At 47.1% G+C, this 12,044-nt stretch overlaps 1 pseudogene; it reads left to right on the top strand.

Moving 5' to 3' along the window:
- The first annotated feature begins 1,015 nt into the window (after window positions 1–1,015).
- Window positions 1,016–2,902, top strand: LOC125538947 (annotated as a pseudogene).
- The last annotated feature ends 9,142 nt before the right edge of the window (window positions 2,903–12,044 follow it).

Genomic DNA, 12,044 nt, shown 5'->3' on the forward strand with positions numbered 1-12,044 from the left:
CGGATGGCGTTTTTGTGGGCCACTCATATAATTTTTACGGAACGGGCTAAATATAGCGTACTTATTCGAGCCACAAAACACGCAAAAACGCTATATGGGCCGGAATTATACAGCCGGCGAGGTTATCCGGTATGCTCTTACGTGCCGAGCCGAAGGTAGGTTAGCCTTCAGCGTACCGTGAAATGACAATTGATTGACACGAGCAGTATCGTAATACTCCCATTAATCCCCATGGAATCTACATTTACAAAAGGATATAGCTAGGTCTCAGTCGACTAAGATTTAACCAAGATTTAACCAAGTTTCAGTCAAATGACATGGTTTATAAAAATAGTTGAATATTTCTTTTAATATAGATCTTAATGTAATATCTCACGGATATAGATCGATTAAAGTCGACTTAACAAGACTGTTTACAAAAAGCCCTAACCACCGCATAGAGGAAAGCAAACGTGCAGTGCAGGCCGCCGAGTCGCCGTGCCAGTTCCCGGCCACGATCCCGACAGGAGCAGGAATAGAGGGGAAATAGGCCAGCAGAAAGTAAGCAAAAAAACAGAGGCAGGCAGGAAGATTCCGCGCCGGCCGTGCGATTGCGATGATTGGATCTGGCAGAGTCGTCCTGCTGAATTCTCCCAGCAGAGTTGGAGATGCTCGCCCATGTCAGGTCGGTACTCGCCAACGTTTGGGCAGTTGCGCCTACTGGTGCTCGGGTCGAGCCCAGCACGTGGTGGTGTTGTACCGTCCCAACGTGCGCCGGTCTAAGCCTAACGGCTGCTCAGCTCAGGTCGGGCCGAGTACGTGGTGGCGTTGCCTCGAACCCACGACTGCGCGGCGACTTCTCCTCACATCCTCTTGCTTAGATTATCAAATATCAATACCGTACATTGACTACAAGTTTCTCCACAGTTTATTTTTCCTTTCTGATTGATGAAAAGGTTGCGCGTTCGACAAGACAGGCATGTAATGTACGATTGCATTAGATTCAGGCAGGAGCAAAAAATTCCACTCCGGAGAGAAGCGGAGACTTGTGACTTGTCATCCGTTAGTATGAACGCCGTAGTCAGTCGTCACGCCAAAGCAAGCAGCACCATCTCTTGCCCCCTCCCCTCCGTCCGTTCCGCCACGACAAAAAACAACAGCAGCGAATCAAGGCCGCGTAGACTACGCATAACTAGTCTCCCAATCCGCTCCCCCCACCCAACCCCCCAACTCCGCGACACGATTCCCCACTCGATTCTCTTCTCGCCGGCGGGATCGATCCGATCGAGGTTGATTGGGGGAGAGCGAATGGCGCGGTGATCGGCCCGGTCGGTCGGGCGGCTCGATGGCGGCGAGGCCGGGACGAGGCGGCCGCGTGCGCTTCAACGTGGGCGGGCAGGCGTTTGAAACCACCACCACCACGCTCGCCAACGCCGGCCGCGACTCCATGCTCGGCGCGCTGCTCGACGCCTCCTGGAACGTGCCTTGCGCCGGAGGGGAGGACGCGGCCGCCGAGTACTTCATCGACCGCAACCCGGCGTGCTTCGCGGTTGCTGCTCGACCTGCTCCGCACGGGCAGCCTCCACGTCCCGCCGCACCTCCCGGAGAAGCTGCTCTACCGGGAGGCGCTCTACTACGGCCTCCTCGACCACGTCCGCGCCGCGCGCTGGGGGAGCTTCGACGGCGACCGCCTGCGCCTCGCGTCCTCCGTGCCCGGCCGCGCCCCCGGGGACGGCACGGCCGTCCGCGCCGCGCCCGACGGCGGCTGCTGCGTCGCGCACGGGGGCGCCGTGCACGTCTACAACTGGATGCTCGACGAGCGCCGCCCGGTCTCGCTCGACCACTCGCAGGTCAACGACGTCGCCTACTTCGTGAAGATCTACCGCTAGTGAGGCAAGTCCTTCGAGGGCGATGGCCGCCTTCTCCGCCGTCTCCGGGGACCTCCGCCACCGCTTCCGCGTCCAGCACGACCGCCAGGCCAAGTCCTTCACCGCCGGCGCGCTGGCGTTCGACAGGGACTCGAGGATCTTCGCCAGCTGCAAGGGCCGCCTCAACGAGTACGGCGTCGGCGTCTGGGACAGCGCCACCGGCGAGCAGGCCGACTTCTTCTACGAGCCCCCCGGCTGCGCCCTGGGCGACGCCGACAGGCTCCAGTGGCTGGACGCCACCAACGCGCTCATGGTGGCCACGCTGTTCCCGAAGACGGACAACTGTTCCATCGGCCTGCTGGATTTCCGGGACAAGAGCGTGGCCTGGTCGTGGTCCGACGCCGGCACGGCCGCGTCGCTGGAGGAGAAGCGCGTGCTCCACGCCATCGCCATGGAGGACGAGCGGTCCGTGTGCGTCATCAACCAGTACGACGACCTCGGGTTCCTGGACCTGAGGAGCAACGCCGGCGCCGTGCGGTGGAGCTCCCGGAGCAAGCTGATGAACCGGAAGGCGCCCGGCGAGGAGAGCTGCTACCCGAAGCTGGCGACGCACGGCGGGCAGCTCTTCTCGTCGATGAACGACAGCATCTCCGTGTTCAGCGGGCCCGAGCACGTGCTGACGTCGACGCTGAGGCGGAGCTACGGCGGCGCCATCTGCGACTTCTCCATCGGAGGCGACCGCCTCTTCGCCCTGCACAACGAGGAGAACGTGTTCGACGTCTGGGAGACGCCGACGCCGCCGATCATCTGACCGCCAGTCTGCTCCGCGTTGCTCTGCTCAGCTCGCCGTGACTTGAGTCGTACTGCACTTGTTGCGCTCACTCAACAGAAGAAAAGAGATACTACTACAGTAGTATTCAGAAGGAATGGTTGCACCTAACTGATGATGATGATTACTCATCACAGTACACTGTAGCTTTCGATCAATCTTAACTGGAGTGGTAGAGTGTACGCAAGCTTTGGTTTCTAACCCAGAAAAGAGAAATTTTCGACCAGTACTCCCTCCCCCGGTCCTTTTTAGGTCGCATATAACATTTGTCTAAGATCAAGCCTTGTAAAGTTTGACCATTTTTATAGAAAATAATACCAACACTCATAATATGGAATCAATATTAATAGATGTGTCATGACTTTAATTTTTATATTGTACAACTTTAGCATGTAAATGTTGATATTTTTCATATAAATATGGTCAAACTTTATGAAGTCTGACTTCAGATAATTCTTATATGCAAAGTAAAAAAGGACCAGAGAGAGTACATACGGGCATCACAACATCTCTAACAGACCCCTTATAACACGAACGCTTAAAGCCGTTATAAGGACCGAGAAAAACGTATTTTAAGGACCGATTTAGCTGCAGTCGAACAGATCCTCGTATAATCAACCCGTAAAAAAGAATATTCTCTAAATATACCTGCCACCTCGCCTTCCTCGACGCACCGCACCCCCGCCACCAATCCTCCCTCGATGCGCCGCCGCCCCACCGTGCCTCTCTCGACGCGCCCCATCGCCTCCATGCGTCAATCCAATCACTGCCGCCCCTTCTGCCCGCCGGACTGGGGTTCTCCACCCCCACTGCCGCTCGCACCACCAGCAGAGCCACCGCCAACCGCAATCAGCCCCACGGTTCGCCGTGATCCGCTTCCGCACGGGCCCCAACATCTCCACGCCAACCGTCACGGAGATTGATGCTCTCGTCGCCGGTCTCCACTCGCCGTCCCCGACAACCTCTCTGTCTTCTCCTCCGACCGCGACGCCGCTCATCTCCTCTTCCGCTCCCTTCCTGCCGCAGCGCAGAGCTCTGGTCTCTCCAGCTCGAGTGCCTCCACCTCCTCATACCCTACCTCCGGCGGCCGGGGACGGACGGGCGGCGGCCCGAATGGGTGGGGCGGCTTCCCGGATGAGCAGGGCGGCGGCCAGGGACGAACGGGGCGGCGGTCGGGAGCGAGCCATGAAGATTTCGATGGCAGTTGGACTCCGGCCAATGATCTTTCGCATATACAGGGCACCCTCGGGTTGGCCCCAAAATCCTTGTTTTCATAGGTTTGGGCAGGATGTTTTTCGCGCCTCTTAAATTTTTTACAGGTGGGAGTCGTTTACGAGTTCTATTCAGGTTACTTTTTTCATCTAAAACTGTAAATCAACGGTTATTTTACAATTTCGTACGTTTTAAAGGGTTTGCCAAGAGATGCTACGCATGCCATCACCAGTAGATTTTTCTTGCCCTTCTAATTCTTCTCGTCGGAACATCTGTTGTCGGCATCAGGCGTTGTCCTGTCAAAATCATCACAAGGTTGATTCTCAGCAAAGTATGTTTTGTGAATGCTAAAGGATATCTTTCGCTGCACTTAATTAGGAAGCCCCGTACGCCGTACTATCATATCCATCTGAGCCGTGCTTGGGCCTGCATTTTAGAATTGGTGACTCACTCGAGGACAGATTTGGCTGTCCTGTTTAGTGCTCAGCAATGTCGGCCACAATATTCAATGCCGAATTGGAACGGTGCCCCTATCTGTTTCACATACACATTCTGTCACGTGTTTCTTTCTTAAAAAAAATAACAAAATATGTTAGTTTTACTCGTTTTTAAAAAGTTTAGAAACAGATCCAAACTACGACCTGGTTTCTGCTGTGCTCTTCAGAGGCAGTCACAGGCTCTGTTCCAAGCAGCAGTGTCTGTAATCTTTCATTTGCGCTTTACTTAGCTCTGCTCGAGAGAGCATGTATGTGCAGGTGGGCGAGCTTTTGCTTTTTAGGCCTCCTTTGGTTCATAGAATAGAAATGTTGTAAGAATAAGAAAATCATAGAAAATGAGATGACATGCATCTTAATTTCTATAGAGAAAAAGATGTCATTTGATGCATATGATAGGAATTTTTCCATTAAGTCTTAGCTAAAAAATTTTTTTCCTTCAAAATGTGAAGGATTGATTCCTATTCTATATAAGAATAGGAATCCATTCCTACAAACCAAAGGACCTTAAAGAAAATTTTCCTATGCAAATCCTATCCTATAGAAACTAGTAGAACGTCCGTGCGTTGCTACGGGCTTAATTTATTTATTTTGGATTACACCTAGTTAAATGGCCATGCGTTGCTACGGGCAACAAAACCTGTTACCGAAACTAAAGCTTGGCATGAGATACTTGTCATAGTATGTTTTGTGTGTACATGTACAATTCATACATATATCTATGCATCATTGGCGTATTCAGCTTTTTGACCTCATCTCCAGTGAGCATCCCATCATCGTTCTTATCGCGCCTACTAATATCACACTCCTAAAGGATTTTTTTTCAGTAGGTTCAATTGATTTAATCCAAAACGGAGATGCGAACATAACTTAGCCCAACAATGTGGAGTCAAAGACTTTCCCACAAAAAAAACTACAAGTAAGATCTGGCCAATCGTCTCCATCAAGAACTCCTTGAGCTGATACTTGTTATTGCCTTCCTCCGGCATTATGTTCCTCTTCCTCGATATGTACCGAGTTCTCCATGCCTTGGATTAAAAGACATGTCCATTAGTCCACATGTCATGAGTCGTTTAGTCTATCAATGGAAGTATTGCTTATTTTGGTCTAACAAGGTATGGACATTAATTATTAAGATCCAGATTAGCAGCTAGGAATAGGGGTGCTCATAATGCACTTGATTTTGGGCCAGTACCTTGCCAACTCTTTGGCAAATAGGAACATACCATGGTATATGAAAAGACAGTCGCAAGGAATATGTGTCCTTTATATGAGAATAAAGAGGTATTTTGCACTGTCCAGTAGTCTCGTCCTTCAATTTTTTTTTGAACATCAGTACAAACACAAGCGCTCATATACACGCGCACACACTTACCCCTATGAACGCACATACACACACCCTACCCCTATGAGCACCTCCGAAAGACTAAGCCGGCATATCATTTTGAAATTTACGAAGTCCGTAGGCACCTCGTCGTCGACAGGAACGTCTCCTCCCACTGAATGCACATAACCAGAAATCTTGAAATAAATCCAGGAATAAATGCGAGCACCAGGATTTGAACCCTGATGGGCTGGAGATACCACAGTACCTCTAAGCATCCACCCACAGGTTGGTTCGTAGTCTCATCCTTGAATTGTTTTGCTATAATTACTCAAGTTTTGTGCTCTTGAGGTAACATAGAACCGGCAAATCCAAAAGGAAGTGTGTGTGTCATGTCTCATGTGTGTGTTTCTGGGTGGATGTCTGTCTGCGATAAACTTTACATTAAGACAAAAAAATAGCTTTGAATATCACTATAATTATATATAACGGTGGTAGTCTCGTCCACTGTCCACTTCTCCAATGTTCAGATTCAAGTTCCATAATTTGTATAGATATCTTGCCATCTGGGAAAATTTTCTCATCTACCCACCCTTACTACTTGTGACAGATTATATGATCAGATAACCCTGTTATGTTAAAAAAAAACAGATACTTCACGGTCTAGACTAATTAGAAATTGAAATGTACTGAATGTGTGATCTATTGCAGGTTTAATGAGATTATGATGTTGTTGCAAGGCACACAAAATGAATAGTTGCTTGTTGTATACAACAAAAATGGCACCATATAAAACCAGATGGGTGTTGGTCATCATGTTGGGCCATACAAAAGAAGTTTGCTTACTCGAGGAAATATCACATGTCCAAATTGCCCTGGTTCCCTAGATGTATAAACTGTCACCCTACAAACAAACATGACCTATCAGAGTAGAACACAAGATGCAATAATAACAAGATTGAACATGCAAGCACAACGGGATAAAAAACAATGGCGAAACCATATTAAGGTCATTATGCAGTTGGCTTAAGTTACACCATTAAGCAAATAACTACCCACACCAGTAGAAGCTCCAAAACCTATAGAACCATATCATGTAATATTCCACTGAAAACAAGCATGACACACATGCTAAATGCTCGTAAACATTACTACGGAACTTTCTCCAAAATAACTTTGCTTGTCAACCATGAATCCACTTAACTTCTTGTTTTCTCAACAGTATCTCTATATTTTTAATTCTTGTAAACCGAACACAACAAAATATACCACTATGATTATCTACAAGAAATTACCTAATTTCATGCTGGAACTATAATTTAGTTCTAACATCCTCATTGCTTAAATCTGAAAACAGATTTCAGTCATTACTAACTAAATGTTAGGCATAAACTTGTTTTGGCTGAAACTCTTACACTCTGGACGGCAATAATGCAAAAAAGAAACCATTGGTCTTTTTGTATCAACTCAAAAATATGCATGGTTCTGTACCAGTTTTAAATAGACTGATTATGTCCAGTTCAATAACAGGAAACAATTGCGAGTTCCTAGTTCGGTGTATGGACGGAGAGGTGACCCAGAAACATCAAAAACGAGTTTGGGATGAACTTGCCCCTTTTTGGGCCCAGTCTCTTCCGCTATGATATTTTCTCCTTTAATTTTTCTTCCCTGCTCCCAGTCGTCCGATGCGGCGACATAGCGGCAGAAACTACCCACCTTACCCTGATGCTGAGCAACATGCATGGACTGCTACTTTCCTCTATCTCTGCGGTGGTTTCCTCTCTCCCAATTGGCTTGGCCGCAGGCACACAACACAATAGCCCATGCACAGCCACCCATCCTAATCGTGTGCTACTTTCTCTTCTTCCTTCCTAGCCTCTCCTTCTCCATCGGTTGCTCCCTGCCACTGCTTTCGCAAGCAATAGTAGCCCTCGAGCCACAGATGCATCTTCATCTCTCACATTATTCCTCCTCTCTCACATTATTCCTCCTCTCTCATGGAAAAAAATTACGTGCCCGGTTCGTATGTTCCACCCGTGAGACCCTCGTCGATTCACGACACATGTTAATTTCAATCTCAATGCCCTAGTCCCAATTACCAGCCAACACCCTTCCTTTGTTTGAAAACCGGCTATTCCTTTTCTATGAATTGGCGGCAAACCGGCTTTTCCGTTCCTAATTGCACATCTAAAGGAGAGAAACAAACAAACCAGTCTAGAGCCGACGGGGGTCATGCGACACGATGGCACGATCTCTCACCTACGGCGGCCGTGCAACGCTGACTCCGTGTCCTCGCAGGACATGTGGAGCTGCTCCGTCATGCCGTGTAGCCAGTTGTGGCGATGAACTAAATGAGCTATATTGTTCAGGCCGAGAGGCACAACGGCGTGTCATCCTTGCTAAGACACTTCACTGGTTTTAGAAGTCTTTCACTGACATAAATTATTGTGAATTTCCTTTGCCCATATTAATATATATGAATCAGTGCCAAGCAGAAAATGTAATTTTAGTCAGATAACCCACAATGGCGATATAGTTTTCAGAAAATATACATCGTACCGGCCAAATTATATTAAAAAGTGAAATATAGAAGATTCACCTTATGCTTGGAAAGCACCTTTCCAATCATCTTTATCAGTCACCAAACACCATCATAAGTCTTGTATTTGAGTGCATTGTCAATCTTCACCAATGACTATAATGCCACATGATGCTTGATGCTTGTTCTAAAAATGCATAAATGATTTATCAGTGGAATTGATTGAACGTGCAAAAATAATAGTAATAATCACATATGAGCTTCATAATATACTTATTTATTACTACGGGGAGGTAGCACTGCAGTGTTTTTTAAGATAAATACACAAATTTAGGAGATTAGAGCTGATTCAGTTCAACCAAGTTGCCATTTCCCAGTGGCCAGTGCTCATCTGGACAACCTGAAAAAAAAGAAGGAAAACTGTACAATAGAAGCTATAGAACATACACATGCTGCATGTAATTCATAGTAAGTGCTCAGCAATGCAATACCAAATCAGAAGAGAAATTTCTTCAAACAAGTCGTGGACAATGTGAGTAAATATACTCCATATATCTACTGAAATCCAAATGGACAGCTTGGCTGGTGAGCTTACAGATCAGTTACAAGCTTCTGATAGAAAGTAGAAATCTAGGATTCTGAGTCTTTCTTCCATTTGCCAACGCAAGCAATCTAAAAAAAATAAAAAGAAAAAAATGCAAAAAGGAAAAGGAGGGGACCTTCTGTGTGAAAATTTGAAGGCTTATTAATGGATTGTGTGCCCAGCCACAACCATCCACGCAGATGAGCCGCCCCAAAGTCTTCTAGACTCATACGATCTATGGTCATGCCATCATGATTAGAACATCGATGCATCCGAGGAAACGCCAGCCTGTGAGCCTACTAACCCCCGCCGATCCGGCTGAATCAGCGTCGCGATCGTACCAAGGAGGCGCCGCTCCTTGCAGGGAGGGCCACGCCGATGCCATGGTGGGTACGGCCGCGCCTGACGCCACCGAGATGAGCAGCGGGCGGCTGCCTCAAAGAGGGGGGCGAGGGCGACAAGCTTGGAGGGAAGTGAGGGGCAAGGCATGACCACCAATATCTGTAGATGGACAACTAAGCTACAAAAATGAGTATATGAAAGGAGATTAGCAATTGTTTTCTCGCTCCACTCGTAAACATAACAAGCAATTTTTCTTCAAAGTAGGTCTTACCCTATTTTTGTAAAAGAAAGGCCAGGCACCTTCATGTCTAATAAAACGTTCTATAGCAAATCAATGGAACCAATCAGGCTTCTCTTAATATGCTGATATGCATGGTACTAAATTCCAAACTGGAACTACAACTGACTTCAATATATGCAAGTTCGACAGTGAAAATAGTACTAAGCTTAGCAACGGCCTGCCCAATACCTACTTTCTACCCAGATGCGCAATTGCAAGGTTCAGCTGATTAAGATGCTCGAGTTTATCTGCAATGGTAGAGCATTATCTTTCTAATTCAAATTCAAAGCTAACAATCACAACAGAATATAACTATCACTATGGCAACTGTTACGAAGATGAATCCCTCCTTTCTCAAAGTCGATACGCAAGTTATTTGCTGCCTTCCCATATTCCTCTGGTAGGCAGGGCACCTTCACTCTCAGCGTTTAGTACCGCGTTTTATAAAGTAGTATATGTGTTCAGGTACTGCAGAAAATCACAGAAAATGAATGTTACCGTTCTGGTTTGGTCATTTCACTCTGCTCTCTCCCTTTTCACAGATGCCATTTATGTTATAGACCTTACTTGAAGATGCTCATAATTCGTCATTGATGCCTTATCTGCTTCCTCCATGAACTCCCTAGTTCACATACATATTTATATTCAGTAAAAGAAAACTGAAAACACTTTGCTGCAGAGCTTCCAAATTATTGCACAAGAAGCAAGCAGACGTCATCCAATCACCTATTTGAGTGCGTGTCCCTGCACAGCTCCGCCGAATCAATGACCGAGCAAACCTAGCCAATCATCAGCCAACCCACATCAAACTACACAGATTAAATAAAACGTAACCAAAGAAGAGTAACTTACAGTGTTGGAGATCTCATCCATGGTGTGAACAATCTCAGCAGAGGGCGGCAGCTACCCAATGCGGCCAACGAGCTTGTCCGACCTGCAAATTTAACCAAACAGTCATAGAAAATTTAGCAATGGATTGTTGTGGTGGGGTAGTGTTAGGGATCGAAGGGGGTTTTTCCCCTTACCGCTGGATGACCTCGTCGACCGACGGAAGCCCTTTGCAGTGCGCATCACGTAGAAGCCGTACAGCCGCCGACCCGTCCGGGTCGAGCAGACCGTCGAGAGGCACGCGCACCTACCCGACCACGCACCCAGCGCTGGCCAGCGCCCACACGAACATGGTCTCTGACGGTAACGACGCCATCGACACAACCAGTTCCAGCGCGCCCGCCCACGCCGCCGGGCCCCAGCACGGCCACCAACATCGCTCCTCGCCCCCCACCAGCAATGCCCCCACGAGCGGATGCATCAATCGGAGGAAGAACCAACACCTTCCCTTGTGGTCTCCCCCGCTGGTAGCTGCTCTCCTTCCCGACTCCGGCTTCCAGCGGACGGCGCTCCGATGAAGAGTGCGCCGACGAGGGCGTCTTGGGGGACGGCAGGGAGGGGAGAGAGGATGTCGCTTGGGGAGTTGGGGAGAGGCAGGGAGGGGTTGCGTGATTGATGGGTTTTTTTCTAGGTGGATCGGTGAAAAAGGAAAGAGGAAGAGGGCTTATTAGGATTTGAGAAAGATCAACGTATTAGGAAAATTAGGATTTGGAATTGATTGTTATGAAACTAAATTTTATTGATTGGTAACGTGCTATCATTTCCTGCCCGTTTATAACGTGTCTAGTTAGGAAACTTTGGAAAGGTTAGGAAACTTTTTATTGTGAGGGTAAAAAAATTAACGTGAGTAGATATGGTGGTGGGATGTGAGACGAAAATAAACCGGACGAAAAAAACCAGACGAAAGTGGTGGGACTATTCAATCAACTCGTCCATTAGGAGTAGAGATTATTATTATTATTATTAGAGATTAGAGATTAGAGATTAGAGATTAGAGATTAGAGATTAGAGATAGAGATTAGAGATTAGAGATTAGAGATTATTTGTTTCCTGAAAATCTATTATTTGTTTCCTAAAGCAAATTGCATTAATGAGAGAGATCCGTTGATTTGGCTAAGGTAGGAAAGAATTTATTATTTGTTTGCTAAAGCAAATTGCATTAATGGGAGAGATCCGTTGATTTGGCTAAGGTAGGAAAGAATCTATTATTTGTTTGCTAAAGCAAATTGCATTAATGGGAGAGATCCGTTGATTTGGCTAAGGTAGGAAAGAATCTATTATTTGTTTCCTAAAGAAAATTGCATTAATGAGAGAGATTTGTTGATTTGGCTAAGGTGGGCGGTTTTTGCGGTTCGTGGCGGCTCAGTGTGAGGTGGGACGAGGTATAAAAAAAAACCATGATAGGTGGGACGAAAAAAAACCTGGAAGGTGGGAGTTGTCCTTGGTTAACCTACGAAATTTCGTAGATTTTTTAGAACAAAAAAAACCCAATAGAGGTGGAACGAAAATTAACCGGCAGAGATTACCAACTGCTTCATTAAGAGTAGAGATTCTATAACATTCCTACAAGGAGGCTTAGAGTTGGTAACGAGTATACTTGTATCATTTCGATCTGGTCGCATCATATCCAATCCAACATCTTGTCCTCTACTTGGACTTGGAATGGAAGACACATGACAGGTCCAAGCAATACTGCCGCTGGAGGC

This window comes from Triticum urartu, chromosome 2 (assembly GCF_003073215.2).
Source record: "Triticum urartu cultivar G1812 chromosome 2, Tu2.1, whole genome shotgun sequence".
NCBI lineage: Eukaryota > Viridiplantae > Streptophyta > Magnoliopsida > Poales > Poaceae > Triticum > Triticum urartu.